The sequence below is a fragment of the Mirounga leonina genome, unplaced genomic scaffold (assembly GCF_011800145.1).
Source record: "Mirounga leonina isolate KUSES-001 unplaced genomic scaffold, KU_Mleo_1.0 Mir_91, whole genome shotgun sequence".
NCBI lineage: Eukaryota > Metazoa > Chordata > Mammalia > Carnivora > Phocidae > Mirounga > Mirounga leonina.
Window position 1 is genome coordinate 37,107,471 of NW_023270839.1, and position 14,049 is coordinate 37,121,519.

General features: G+C 46.4%; 1 protein-coding gene across 10 annotated transcripts in view; it reads left to right on the forward strand.

Annotated features, from left to right (window-relative positions):
• TLN2 (talin 2) overlaps positions 1-14,049 on the forward strand; it is a 429,909-nt gene that overhangs the window by 25,126 nt on the left and 390,734 nt on the right. Inside the window, exon 1 of one of the 10 annotated variants that reach the window (XM_034994418.1) lies at positions 2,442-2,519. The exons of the other annotated variants lie outside the window; for them this stretch is intronic. The gene's annotated coding sequence lies outside the window, so the exon portion shown is untranslated. Of the gene's footprint in view, positions 1-2,441; positions 2,520-14,049 lie in introns of those variants that run through there. 10 annotated transcript variants of the gene reach the window in all.

A 14,049-nucleotide genomic window follows, 5' to 3' on the forward strand; every position in this document is an offset into this window, starting at 1 on the left:
TGGAGAAGGGTGGAAAGTGCCATTTGCTGGTGAGGGGGGGTTACGTTTACACCTGTGCCTATATCTGCATGTGGAGGAAGACAGCATAAGCTTGCATGTGAAACTTACAGCTCATTCTAAAGGTTTAGAAGGAGTGATTGCCATCCATGATCAAGGAAGGTTTTAGGAAGACAGCATAAGCTTGCATGTGAAACTTACAGCTCATTCTAAAGGTTTAGAAGAAGTGATTGCCATCCATGATCAGGGAAGGTTTTAGGAAGACAGCATAAGCTTGCATGTGAAACTTACAGCTCATTCTAAAGGTTTAGAAGGAGTGATTGCCATCCATGATCAGGGAAGGTTTTAGGGACCCATTCTTTGCGTCAGACTCCGCTATCAGGGGTTTTCTAAAAGTAAAGTCCCTGCATCACCTGCATCAGAGATGACTGAAGTGTAGATGTCTGAGATGGAGGGGAGGCCCATGGATGTGAATTTTAACCCCTCACTCCCCAAACATACACAACTCATGGGTACATGGCCCAGATTATTTCTCGTACAAAAGATTGAAAGCAGTTAGTTGCTGTCAATTTAAAATGGCAATTTTTAGGGTGCATGGGTGGCTCCGTCAGTTAAGCAGCGTCTGACTCTTGATTTCGACTCAGGTCATGATCTCAGGGTCTTGAGACCAAGGGCCTGCATAGTTGGGCTCTACCCAGCAGGGAGTCTGCTTGAGATTTTCTCCCTCTGCCCCTCCCCGCTCTAAACAAATAAAATCTTAAAAAATGGCAGTTTTTCCTGTATTATGGTAATTGTCTTCTCTCAAATGATCTGAGCAGTAGGTCATTGACCCTGCAGCTTTTCAGAGCATGATAACCAGAGTTAGGAGGCGTCCTGGAGGTCTCCAAATTGAAGGTACCAGGATCTCCTTCTCTTGAGGGTTGTTGTTGCCCTCTTACTGTTTTCTGCTCTTGGCAATCCTGTCCCTGGCACCACAAAGCAATAGAGAAACGCCTTCCACAGAGAGGCCCCATGTCTCACTCCCATCCTTCATGCCATCTGTCATCCACACTACAGATAGTTGTTTTTTTTTTTTTTTCATTTTATTCAGCCATCTTCAACGACTCATATGTGGTTTCTGGATTTTTCTTTTTCATCTGTTGTCCACTGGTTTTCAAGCCTGGCTGAGAAACTAGTTCTCAACTCAGCTGTAGAAACTTGTAAGCTGGCAGAGCCTGGACCCACTCCTAGAGACTAATTTAGAGGGTCTAGGGCTGAATGTGGGCGCTGTTCTTTAAAACCAATATCAAATCACCACCTCGCCAGTCAGACAAGCTCACAATGAGCTGTCCTCAGAGGCCTCCCCGGTCGTCTGCCCAGTGCCGAGCAGCGTGGGCTGGGCCTCTCTCACGAGGAAGAGGAGGGGGTTGTCCTAAGGCAGCCCAGGATCACGTTAGCTCTTAGAAGGTCACCCAGAGGGTATGGCCTGTATCTCCTTGTCACAAGCACCCAGCCCTGTTCCTGACCTGCACGAGGTGCCCTGCAAATGTGTATGAATAAATGGGTGGTCCCTGAAATCGCAAATCTTTCCCACATGAACTGTCAGTAAAAATCAGGTTTTCTCCATCTACACTGATGAAATTGATTTTTTTTAAGACCTCAAATTCAGGGCTTTAATGAAATCTGCTTTCACTTGGTTATGTTTTCTGTCACAGCTGAACTCGATGTTAATTATAACAAGATGTTATCTTAGTAGTAGAATGGTTAGAAGCAAAGACTGAGCACTACCAACTGGATTCGAGTCCTGGTTCTACTGACACTGCTTTCTGTGAGATGTTGGATAAATTCTTAACTCGCCAAGCCTTGCTTTGCTCATCTGTAAAATGGGGATAATAGCTGTAACAGCCTCAGTGGGTTGTGCTGGGATTAAATGAGATGATGCAGGTAAGGCACTTAGCCTGGCATAGAGTGCATGCTCAAGGACTGTGTCCTTTAAGCCCAAAGATGGTGGAGACTGGGAGTTGTGGGAGCCCCCTTATGGGCCCTGCACTTGCCTAGTGATGGCTTGGATTGGGCTTCTCCTAAGGGAGGTGGCTGGAATTGTGTGTGTAGCTCTAGGAAGGGAGGTGGATGGGAAGCCGGTGGTAGGGGTGCCGGGGGTGGGGGTGAAGGCATCAGACGGGCTTGGTCCTACTCTCCTTGAGTGAGGTCTGCAGGACTCATGCTGGCAGCAGGTAGCAGGAGAGCTGCCCCTGGACCAGCCACACCGGTGGTTACCACTCCTGTGCTTCTCCAGCTGGATAGCTGGCTTCCTCCTGGGGACCAGCCAGTGAGTCTCCGTTGTGACTGCCTATTCGGCTCACCTGGGAGCTTCTAAACCGCATCAGTACCCAGCCCTGCCTGAGGCCAGTTTAATCAGTAACTGCCGCAGACCAGGCCTTCCTATTTGTCTTAAAAGATGCCCTGATGATTCTAATGTGCAGGTGGGGCAGAGCGAATGCTGAAGAATGCTGGCGGTCAGGATGTGTGCCTCCCGGCAGCTGGTAAGTCCCTTTGGTCCCACCTCACAGTGGTGGTAAATGGCATTGACTTCAGTCGGATCTGCTTACGAGACAAGCCCTTTTTTGCATCCCTGGGACCCGGTGGCTGTTTCTAGGGAAGGGTTGGATTTCACAAGGGATGTTCCCCAAGACAACTGGGGGAGACCAGCATACAGGTCTTGTAACCTGTTAATATCCTAGTTTAGGGAGAAAAGCTTCTTCCTTCGATGTTTGTCTTCTTCCCTGGATAGGACAACATATTCGCGTTTTGTGTAAGTGGTGGAAATTTTTGCATGGGGTATGGCCCTCATGGGTTTAATTTGGCCTTGTGAGAGTGCTCCGCACCTGGGGTGGGGGCTTGGCCGGCCTGCTCCTGCAGCTCTCACTTGGTGTGTGGCTTCGGCATCATTGCTTGTGGTAACAGCTGCTGCAGTTACTTTGGCCTCATGGTTTGGGGGAGAACTTATCACCCCACATCTGGTTCATGGAGAGCCTTCAGCCCCGACTGGTGGTACAACTGTGGGGAGACCTCAGCAGCCCCCAGGCTTTTGTGTCTTCAGGCTCCCCGCAGGTCTCTTGACCAGTTAACTACCTCCTCTGGGGTGAGGGTGGGGAGAATTTGTTATGGGAACTACCTTTCTCCAGTGCTCGGAAAGCCTTTATGAAAACACGATCCCGCCAGGTACATTTATGTGGGAGCGTCTGATGTAGGACCCTGCCTGCTGAGGGCCCTGGAGACACTGGGCTGCAGTGTCTTACAGGTGACTCTTGCTGTCACCCACATGCTCTTCCCAGGCCTTTGTGTGGGGCTGCCAAGTGCCTGCATGATGGCTTAAAGTGGGGCAGAGGCACACCCTGAAATGGTTCACCTTTTCTTCCCCCCAACCTTTTCATTTTGCTTCTTAGTAGACACTTATTAGGCCCTGAGGTAGATCCCTTGGGCGGTACAGAGGAACGAAGCTGCTACCTTCCTGGGGCCTCTGAGCTAGTCTGGGAGCTGGGCATGTACTCAGCACCTGGGCTTGGACTGGAAGGGGAAGTGGGTTGGGTCAGCGAGAGAGCAGGACCCCGGCTGTGGGCCAGGATTGGGATGGGAGGAGAGGGGAGAAAGTGGACAAGAGCCTTTCAGACCTGGATACACCTCAGCCTGGACTGGCTAAAATTCTCTAATCATGGGGACTAAGCCTCAAATTGTAGAAATTGGCCTCTAGTCATTCCTAGTGAGATCAGTGGTGAACTTGGGCAGCAGATGCTGGAGGCACGCTGGCCATTCCGTTCTTTTCTTCTGTGATTTCCAGTTGATCTGTAGCTTCATGTTGGTGTGTGTTAGCTCTTCCACCCCCCCACCCCCCCAGCAAATGTTTTTCTGGAAGGCCCTGCTTTGTGATGAGGGTTAGGTACCCAGAACTGACCACAGTACCAGCTCTCTAGGGGTTGAGAATCCAAAGTTGGCTCCCAGTGGGGTCTGGGAGCATCTGAGTCAGAACTACTTTGTGTACTTGGTAAAATGGCATTCTTTCTCCCCACCTCGAGCTACTAAATCTGCATTTACAGCAAGCCTCTGAGACACCACCTCTTCGTAGCTTACTGAGAATGTTTGAAAAGCTTTGCTCTGGAGGTGTTGCCACCGCATGGGTGAGAAATGATGGGGACTACAGAGTAATGGCTGGAAAAGGGCTGGAAGGGGGAGTGGGGGCTGGTTTCGAGGGCTTTTTATGAGGCAAGGGGGCAGAGCACTCGTGAGTGATTGGAGGTGTTGAGGGCCCACAGCTGTTGGCTTGGATGCTTCCCTGGGCAGAATCTGGGAGGAGAGGGGAGAGGTCTGTGTGTGTTGATCTTGAGGTCTGTGTCTGATAGCCTGCCTGCTGTAGTCGGCACGTGTTAGGAATTTGAGGTCTGAAGAGGAAGGCTGGAGTAATGTGTCTCCCTGGAACTGGGGGTGGGGTGGGGCAATTTGTAGGCCATGTGCAGATTTATAACCAGGGTCATCAAGAAGTGCTTTCTTTTTTTTTTAATTTTATTTATTTGACAGACAGAGAGAGACAGTGAGAGAGGCAACACAAGCAGGGAGAGTGGGTGAGGGAGAAGCAGGCTTCCCGCTGAGCAGGGAGCCCGATGCAGGGCTCGATCCCAGGACCCTGGGATCATGACCTGAGCCGAAGGCAGACGCTTAATGACTGAGCCACCCAGATGCCCCAGGAAGTTCTTTCCATATGAGGTTCCCTTGCTTTCATCCTCCTTTGTCAAGTTTCTCATACCTTGGCCTTGCTGTAGTCCCCATTCTGAGATAGCATTTCTTGAGTGACTTGGGGTGAGCTCCTCAAGTGGGATTTGAAGGTAGCAGAAGGGAAAGGCAGGATCAGAGTTGGGCAGAACTTGGCCATGCGGCCAGAGTGCCATGGTAGGTGTGACCAGCCTGGCATTCTCACCTCCTTCCCGTCTGCAGGAGGCCCAGCCCTGCGAATACCAAGGCTGTGTGCCTGGGTTGTCCAGAGGTGTCTGTCCCATTGCTCACTCTGAGCCAGCTGCTGCCAGTGTTATTAAATTGATTTATTGATTTAACCTAGGGTTTCTCAACCGTGGTACAATTGACATTTTGTGCCGATGAATTCCATCTGGGGGAGAGTCAGTCCTCTGCCCTGTAAGATGCTGAGCGGCCTCCACTCACTGATAGGTAGTAGCACCCCGTCCCATAGGAGGCAATCAGATGTCTCCAGGCTTCTCACAATCACCTCAGTTGAGAACTTTGAATTTAACTAACAATGACTGACTGTCTTCTGTTCTGAGCACAGTTGAACACTTTCTAGTGGAAGCTACAAGTCGGGTAGAATCTAGAAGGTGAATCTAGGAGAGATGTAATGGTATGGGGAGTCTTGGTATAACAGGTTTGGGTCTCTCTGCGGGTGTTCACTCTATTCCCTATCCTGGAATTGATGTTTCTGTTGAACTTGGGCTTTCTTTATTATTGCTTATGCTATCTTTTCAGAGAACAACATCCTGCTGCTTCTAGAAAACAAGTTTTGCTTCCTTTACTCACTTTTATGTCCTACATTCTTTCCTTTTCTTATAATGTAGCCAAATTACAAGTTTGCACCAAGCATTTGGGGCTCTTTTCCTGTAAAAACCCTCCAGTGGTGCCCCCTTAACACAGCATTCATGTACCCCAGAAACCCTGCCGCTTCCTTCAGCTGCCCCGCTTTATTCCCCAGGCCAAGGTCAGGAGGACGTGCTCTGACCGGCAGATCGAGTCAGACTAGCCCTTCCAGATTTTGGGCCTTTCCTTAGCTTCCAGACAACACCCTTGGGATCTGGATCCCTAGTGAGCCCTGCCCTGCCTCTCTGCCCACACGCTGGCAACTTCCTCTCCTCGCCCACTGGAACTGGCCAGCGATCATGTAGATCAGATTTTGGCTTTGGGGCTCCTTCCTTGGGAAGTCTCCCTGGCTCCCTGTAATGTTGCCCACCCTCACCACTGCCCTTTAAACAATGACAGTTGTCACTTCCTTGCCTCAAAGCTCCCTGATGGTTGTTCCTGGGGCCTCGCCCTGTGGTGGATACTTGGAAGGTAATAATAAGCCTCTGTAGGATGACTGACTTAGGTGTTGTCCCTAATTGCAGCATGAGCTTGCCTTTTGGAAGAGAGGATCCCTGGGGCCCAGAAGTGGGAGAGCTGTCAGGACCCTCAGCCTCCTTTTCTTCCCCTTCCCCTTTTCCCCAGGCCCATTCTGATGGTCTCTGGTTTCTTCATATTATTTTCACAGTCTGTTACCAAGAAAGGATGGGACATTAATTGATTTCTTAGAAGACAAAGTTTTTTTTTTTTTTTTAAAGATTTTATTTACTTATTTGACAGAGAGACAACGAGAGAGGGAACACAAGGTGGGGGGGGGAGTGGGAGAGGGAGAAGCAGGCTTCCCGCTGAGCAGGGAGCCCGATGTGGGGCTCGATCCCAGGACCCTGGGATCATGATCTGAGCTGGAGGCGGGCGCTTAACGACTGAGCCACCCAGGTGCCCCTTAGAAGACAAAGTTTAATTCATAGACGTTACCCTTCCTAGGTAGATGGGCATTTTTATAGATTTCAGGAATTAGGTGGACAGGGATGGATGGAATCCCATTGGGCCATAGTGGCTTTAACTCAAGACAGTTTGCAACTCCAGTGTGGTTAATTCGAACAGTGAAGGTTATAGCCAGAAAATGCCTTTTGTTTGTTTGTCTTCATGGTTGCAAAGACATTTCCTTCTTTACTTGGTTTCTATGGTCTGTGTTTAGTGTAGCCCTAATGTTTGTGCTTTAGAATTGAACAACAGGAGGGGCAGGATTGTAAACATGGTTCAAGGAAGAAAGCACAGGAGGCCAATTCCTTCAAGGGCAATTGCACCCCTTGCCCTCTCTATCCAGAGTGAATTAAGTTTGGCTTTCCAGGGGCACCTGGGTGGCTCAGTCGGTTGGGCGTCTGCCTTCGGCTTGGGTCATGGTCCCAGGGTCCTGGGATCGCGCCCCGCATCGGGCTCCCTGCTCGGAGGGGGGTCTGCTTCTCCCTCTGCCCCTCACCCTGCTCTCACACTTTCTCTCACTCTCTCTCTCAAACAAACAAACAAACAAAAAAAAAAGTTTGGCTTTCCATATTCACAGGAGAATCTCTTGAGGTTCTTTCCCACTTCTGAATGTGGGGAATACTTTTGGGAAGAGTTAAAGCTCTTTTTAAAAGTCACTTGTGCTCATTTCCCTAAAAGGATGACATTTGAGACCTGGCAAATAACTCTGGGAAAGGTGGTGATCTGTTGATGAATGTGCCAGGTGTCCTATGTCCTGTGTTAAGTTGCCAGTATAGAAATTCTGAGTGTACCTGTGTCCCAGAGGTAGGGTTATAATGTGTCCTTTGAGTTATTAGTAATAGGAATATAGTATGCATGGATTCCTGATCCTGGCTAATCTTCAAGAATCACCTTGGGGAGCTCTGAAAATGCAGACTTCTGAAACCCACCTGGATTCACTGAACCAAAGTCTTTTAGAGTGTGATCTGGAACCCTATTTTTATTTGTACCTTCTAAATGTTTTAGTCTTTTTTTTTTTTTTTTACCCCCCTAACTACTTACTGGGATACTTGAGACTCCCCAGCATGATTCTTAAATAATTTGAAGTTAGATGCCAGTCTTTTTTTTCTAACTTAAAGTATAATTGACATAACATTAGTAGTTTCAGGTGTGTAACATAATGATTCGGTTATTTGTATTGTGAAATGATCACAGTAAGTAGTTAACACCTATCACTACAGAATTTTTTCTCTTATAACGAGAACTTTTAAGATCTCTTAGCAGCTGTTGAATATACAATACAGGATTATTAACTATAGTCACAATGCTGGATGTTACATCCCCATGACTTAATTATTTTATAGCTAGAGGTTTGTACTTTTTCACCTTCGCTCATTTCACCCGCCCCCTCACACCTTTGCCTCTGGCAACCAAAATCTGTTTTCTGTATCTGAGTCCTATGGGGGTGTTGTGTGTGTTTAAGATTCCACATAGAAGTGAGATCATACAGTATTTGTCTTTCTCTTAGTTCACTTGGCTTAATGCCCTCAAAGGTCCATCCATGTTGTGAAAAATGGCAAGGTTTACTTTTTGATAGGTGAATAATATTCTGGGTGTAATCACATTTTCTTTATCCCTTCTTTCACAGGACCCCTCTTTTTTTTGAGAGCGAGGGTGCATGCGAGCAGGGTGTGGGGGGCACGGGGAGCAGAGGGAGGAGAGGGAGAATCTTAGGCAGGTTCCACACTTGCTGCTGCGCTCAACACAGGGATCAATCTCCCGACCCTGAGATCATGACCTGAGCCAAAATCAAGAGTTGGACACTTAACCCAGGTGCTCCCCCCCATTTTTTTTTAACCTTAAAAGCTTCTCAGGGGAGACTTGTGTCTTACGGTTGGCACTGGGATAGCTTCTTAATTTTTAACAGGTTGCCAGGATGCCCTTGATATTCTGGCCTGGGGGTCAGGGGGAGTCCTAAGCATCCACTCTGGAGCATGGTGATCTGTGATGGGACTGTTCAAGGGGTGGAGAAGGTGCCTGGTAACAAGCCGGGAGCACTGTGTGGGCGTGATGGTCTAACATGACCTATCTGAACTGGTTATACTAGGAAGCTCAGAAGACAAACTAATCCACTGGTTCGTGAAAATGCCTGAACCCTTCCCTTTAGGTGCTTGAAAGATCTAAAGTCTTAAAGTTTATAAGAACCACATGTGTTAGGATAGCTTATAGCTGATGCTGTGTTGTGGTTTCTGGCAAGTGTGACTTAATTAAGAGTGCCCCCCCCCCATCATACTTAAGAACTATCTAGACTGTCTAGTGTTAATTTTTTGGCTATGCCAGATTCCTAGTTCAGTGGGGGTACTGCTTTGTGGTTAGTGTCTTTACAGGGATTTTTTTCAGAGAAGCTAGAGAAAGAAAGCAGCTTCATTTGTATTTTAACTGTGAATTCCTAAATTCTTGTGCACAGCAATATCAGAATATCAAAAACACTCTAGAAGCAAACATAACTAAATGGTGAAATGTTTGCCCCTCTGTTCAACTTCCTTGGCAAGGATGATTCCGGGCCATAATTCTAATACTTTCCTGAGAAGAATCTTCATTTATTTTACAAGTGACTCATTTAAGATTACTGGTTAGGACTTTTACAAAATTAATACAAATGCAGAAATTACCTGAAACCTGGCACTAACTGTTAAGAAAAACTAGGTTTTGATTTTATGATTGCTCAAATTTAATGATTCTAAAAGGCTAACTTATTCTAGTTGAGCTCTTTAGAAGGATGCAAGTTAAAAAAAACAGGTCTTGGTGACTGTTTACATATTCTGAACACTTTGATTAGACTTGTAGTATAAGCACGGATTTATACTGCTGGTGTTTCAAAGAGAAAAGCCTGTTACAGTTGGACTTTGGAATGTAACATTGTCTGGAAGGTTTAACAACTATTTTGTTTCAAGTGGAAAGCAAATTTGTCAGAGTTTGAAAATAGTGTATCTGTCTTATTGGGTCATTCACGGTTAATCCAAAGCATAGAAAGTAACTAGCAAGAACAACTCCACAACCACTATTTCCTGTCCAAACTCTCCCTGCTTAGAGAATGTTAGTCCCAATATAGTACTTTGGCTGTTATTTCTTTCCTAATACGTCTGTCTTTTATTTATTTTTTAAAGATCTTATTTATTTTTTTGACAGAGACCCAGCGAGAGAGGGAACACAAGCAGGGGAAGTGGGAGAGGGAGAAGCAGGCTTCCTGCCCAACAGGGAGCCCAATGCGGGGCTCCATCCCAGGACTCTGGGACCATAACCTGAGCCGAAGGCAGACGCTTAACGACTGAACCACCCAGGCGCCCCATGTCTGTCTTTTAAATGGCACTTAATCTGGATTACTTGGGGGGTAGCAATTTGTTTTGGGAAGTTTAGCGTTTGAGTTAATGATTTACACCCACATATTTGGGTGCGATGGCTTTACTTCTGCAAGAGTTTCTGTGTGCACAGAAGAGAACCCATCTCCATTGTTTGAGACTTAGTCAACTAAACTAGGAAGTATCTGTTGAGCATCTCCCGGTGCCCTGCATTATATTCAATCCCATGTAGATCCTGAACAAAGTCTAAAACATGACTCAATACTTAAAGTCAATCAGTGAGACAGAGGAAAAAATTTTGAGATAATGTAGGAGCATGAATAATTCAGGTTAAGCTGCTTGGGACAGTTACTGAGTAATAATCCATTTTAGTCATCAGAGAACTCAGTTTGGTCCAGACGTCTCAAAGGCTTCCTGGAGGAGACAAGAAAAGTTAAAAAGCAGGGGAATTTTTAACCAAGCTCATGGTGCTGATTTGTATTATGAAGCACAAGGGAGGAGCTAAGAGTTTGGATACCTTTCTTTGGGATTTTGTTGCGAAGTAATGGCCTTAAGTGGCCTGTTGATCCTCAGGGCCCGGGGAGTGAGGCCTGAGGGAAAACAGCTCCTTCCTCTGTGGGGTTCTTGGGTTTAAGCAGAGGACGGTATCTACCCAGAGTCTCCTGGAGTCCTGGTCACCAGCTTGAGGAGACATACGGCAGTGTGTGTGCTGCTTCCCCCCCTTGGGAGAAGGGAACTAGGCGTCCCTATGTGTGTATCTACATGAAAGACCGCATTCAATAGCATTAGGGTTTACATCTGAGATCAGAACAGCACAGCCCTAGGGGTAAACACCTAATTAAGCCCAACACTCTCCTCTACATATTTGTGGATATAATTTGACTGCACACTGATGACATATTAAACCCAAAGCTAGATAATTACATAATTAGACAATTGAAACATGTGACTTATCCCCAGGATACCAGAACAAACCCTATGGGGTTGAGTAACCACAACTCTGACTGTACTGCTTGTGTTTGGCTTCCCAGGGTTTGTGCCCAGAAGGACCCCATGTGGTCTCAGAGTCTGGAATTTGGAAACCAAACACTGACAAGTGGCTTGAGTTGGGTTTAAGGTTGGATGCTGAAGGAGTGTATAGACCTCAGCAGATACAGATCTATGCAGATTTTTAAAGCTTTCCCTGTTGGTGGAAAAAATGTTCCAAGGGGATAACAGGAAAATTGCATCAGCTGGTCCTTAAATAAGTAAATTATTTGAACTGGAAGACCTGAAGCGGAAGCATAGGCAGTTCTATGCCCCCTGCTGGTTTTAGTGTTTGCTGGATTTCGTCTCTACTGAACAAAATTTCAGATAAGAGTGCACAGTAGGTAAAATCTCCTGGGCCTTGGGTGTGACCTCAGGCTCATCCCTTGCTGTGGGGGGGACACTCAGGGACACAATAACAAAGTCACTTGTTGATTCTGTATATACTTGTAGGCCTCCTGGTGTTGTGTAAGCTGGGCCGTGTGCATTCAATGTTTATGTGTGTGTGAAAATATTCAATAGTGTCTTTATTAGACTTACCATAAGACAATATTTGGAAAAGTACAGTCAACATGATGGGGGAAATAATCCTCCATTTGAAGAGAAAATGACTTTGTGTGATGGGAGGGGGAAAACACTAAGAAGTTTCTACGTCTCTAAAGGACTATTGGGAGCTGTGGAGGGCGAGGACCCACTGTGAAGCTTGAGTGCATTTTTATCATCGAACCATCCTGCGTGAAAATGGGAATGAACTGCTTGTCTTCTGGGAAAGTTGCGTTTTCTACAGAGATCAACTAGTTTGACCCCTTTTCCCATCATTAACTGAGCACCTACTGTGTACCATACACTATGCTTCAGCCACACTCCTGTTGGGCTGGAAGTCTGCGGATCCAGCGTTTGTACACCATAGATCTGTGTGCGAGAGCTCTTTGAACACAGTCCTGCTAATGTGTGTCACAGGTCTTTGTTTTACTTTCAAATGTTTTGTGGTTTAGGTTCTAAGAGGCCACGAGAAAGTGCAGGAGGTGCTCTATTGAGCTTTTACCCTGTTGCTGGCAACTCACTAGACGTAGTTTAGTGCCTTTAAATACTTGTATTTAAAACTAGTGCTTGGCTAACTTACTGAAATGAGTAAGTTCCTTTGGCTTGTTCACTAGAATGTGTGTCTTCAACTCTTGGACTCCTTAGGAGACTTGCTGACTCTGGGAATCGCTCCCACAACTGGCCGGGGGAGGGAAGTGTCTGGGCTCTGTTTTACTTAGCACCAAGGAGAAGCCTTCACCGGGCAGGCATTTGGGAGTTCTCATCCAGATGTGTGTGACATAATTTCTGAAATAGACCACAGCTTAAGTCACTTGGTTTCTATTTTCAGATCGTTCTGTCGAAAGAGGCATTGGGAAACAGGCCCCAAATAGAGGGACAGAAGTGGCGAGCTGTGTACTCCTAGGCTGAGGAACTCCATGTCCCCACCTGGTACTGTGGGTTTCACTTCAGGGATCAAGAGTGGTGTGGCCTGGGCAGTTCATTCAGAGGCTGTCACCTGTAGCTCTTGGCCACAGGGGGCCCAGGAGATAATCTTGACACAGGAAGCCCAAGGCTTTTTGTTTGGTGACTTCTCGTTCTGTCTTCATTAAATCAACTCCAAGGCTGTGGTAACTCTCCAGACTGCTCTTTCTCTGTGCTCCAGGAGGATTGACTCCTCCAAGTTCTAGAACTGAAAAGGGCCTGAGAACCAGAGGACACATGTCCTGTACCAGTGACTGTCACCAATGCAGTTCTCTGGGGCATAACCTCCATTTCAAGTGTTGATATTACGAACCTGAGCTATTTGCATTTTCTGCTCCAGTCCTCTTGCTTCCAGACATAGTGTTACCTGCTTGTGTGGGGTCCACTCATAGGATGGATTGAGTCAAGGTTGCCACCAGGGTCTTTCCTCTACAACAGCCTCTGTACCTAAGGGCCCCAGTTCTGGTTTGAGGGATATTTTCTCCTCCTACTCTAGCCCTGGTTACTTGAAGCTTGAGTGACTCTGGTCTTCTATTGAGTTTCTCTTCCCTCCTCAGTAATTTGTACATTAGGTTCATCTGCCCTCCTTCCCTGTTTAATTTTTGCAAAGGTAAATTATACATGGGGTAGAAACTTCAAACAGTAGAAAGGGGTATGCAGTGGAAAGTCTCTGTCCAACCTATGTCTCCTAGAAATCAAGGTCTCTTCCTGAAGACCATCATGTTAGCAATGTCAATGTCTTATCCTCATGTATACACAGACTACTTTTTTTTTTTAAGATTTTATTTATTTATTTGACAGAGAGAGACACAGCGAGAGAGGGAACACAGCAGGGGGAGTGGGAGAGGAAGAAGCAGACTCCCTGCAGAGCAGGGAGGCCAATGCGGGGCTCGATCCCAGGACCCCGGGATCACGACCCGAGCCGAAGGCAGACGCCTAACGACTGAGCCACCCAGGTGCCCCTACACAGACTACTTCTGAAATAATAATGATTATTAATATTCGCTCTCCTTTACCTTTGCTGCCCTTTTCCATCCTCGACATGAATAAAGTGCTCTATATATTCTAATATACTTCTTTTAAACTTGTAAAGCATTTTCTATCAGTTTGTGTAGATTGACCTCATTCTTGAACTGCGGTGTTATATTCCATTGGATTTCTTAACTAGCTTCCTATCAACTGACCTTTACTCTTCAGTCTCCCTGTTTTACCCGGTGCCGAAGATAGAAACACATGTATTGGTACGTAAGTGTGCATGTATCTGTGGGATATGGAAGTGGCATGGTTGAGTCAGAGTATGTTCATCCTTCATTTCATACTGCCAAACTGTCCTCCAAAGAAGTACCAATTGTCTCATCAACAGTGTGATGGTACAGTGTAGTAGCACGCTTTTTAATATTGGCCAGTCCGCTAGATAAAAGTGATACCTCATGTGAGACTTCTGTGCATGAGGTTGAACACCTTTTCACATGATTAAAGTCCTTTTGTATTTTTTCCTAATCTCTCAGTTGTTTTCCCATTTGTCAGTGTTGTTGGGTCTGTGTTACTGGTTCCTATTTGCTTTTTATATAATATGGAAATTAGTGTTCTGTTATGTGTTGCAAAT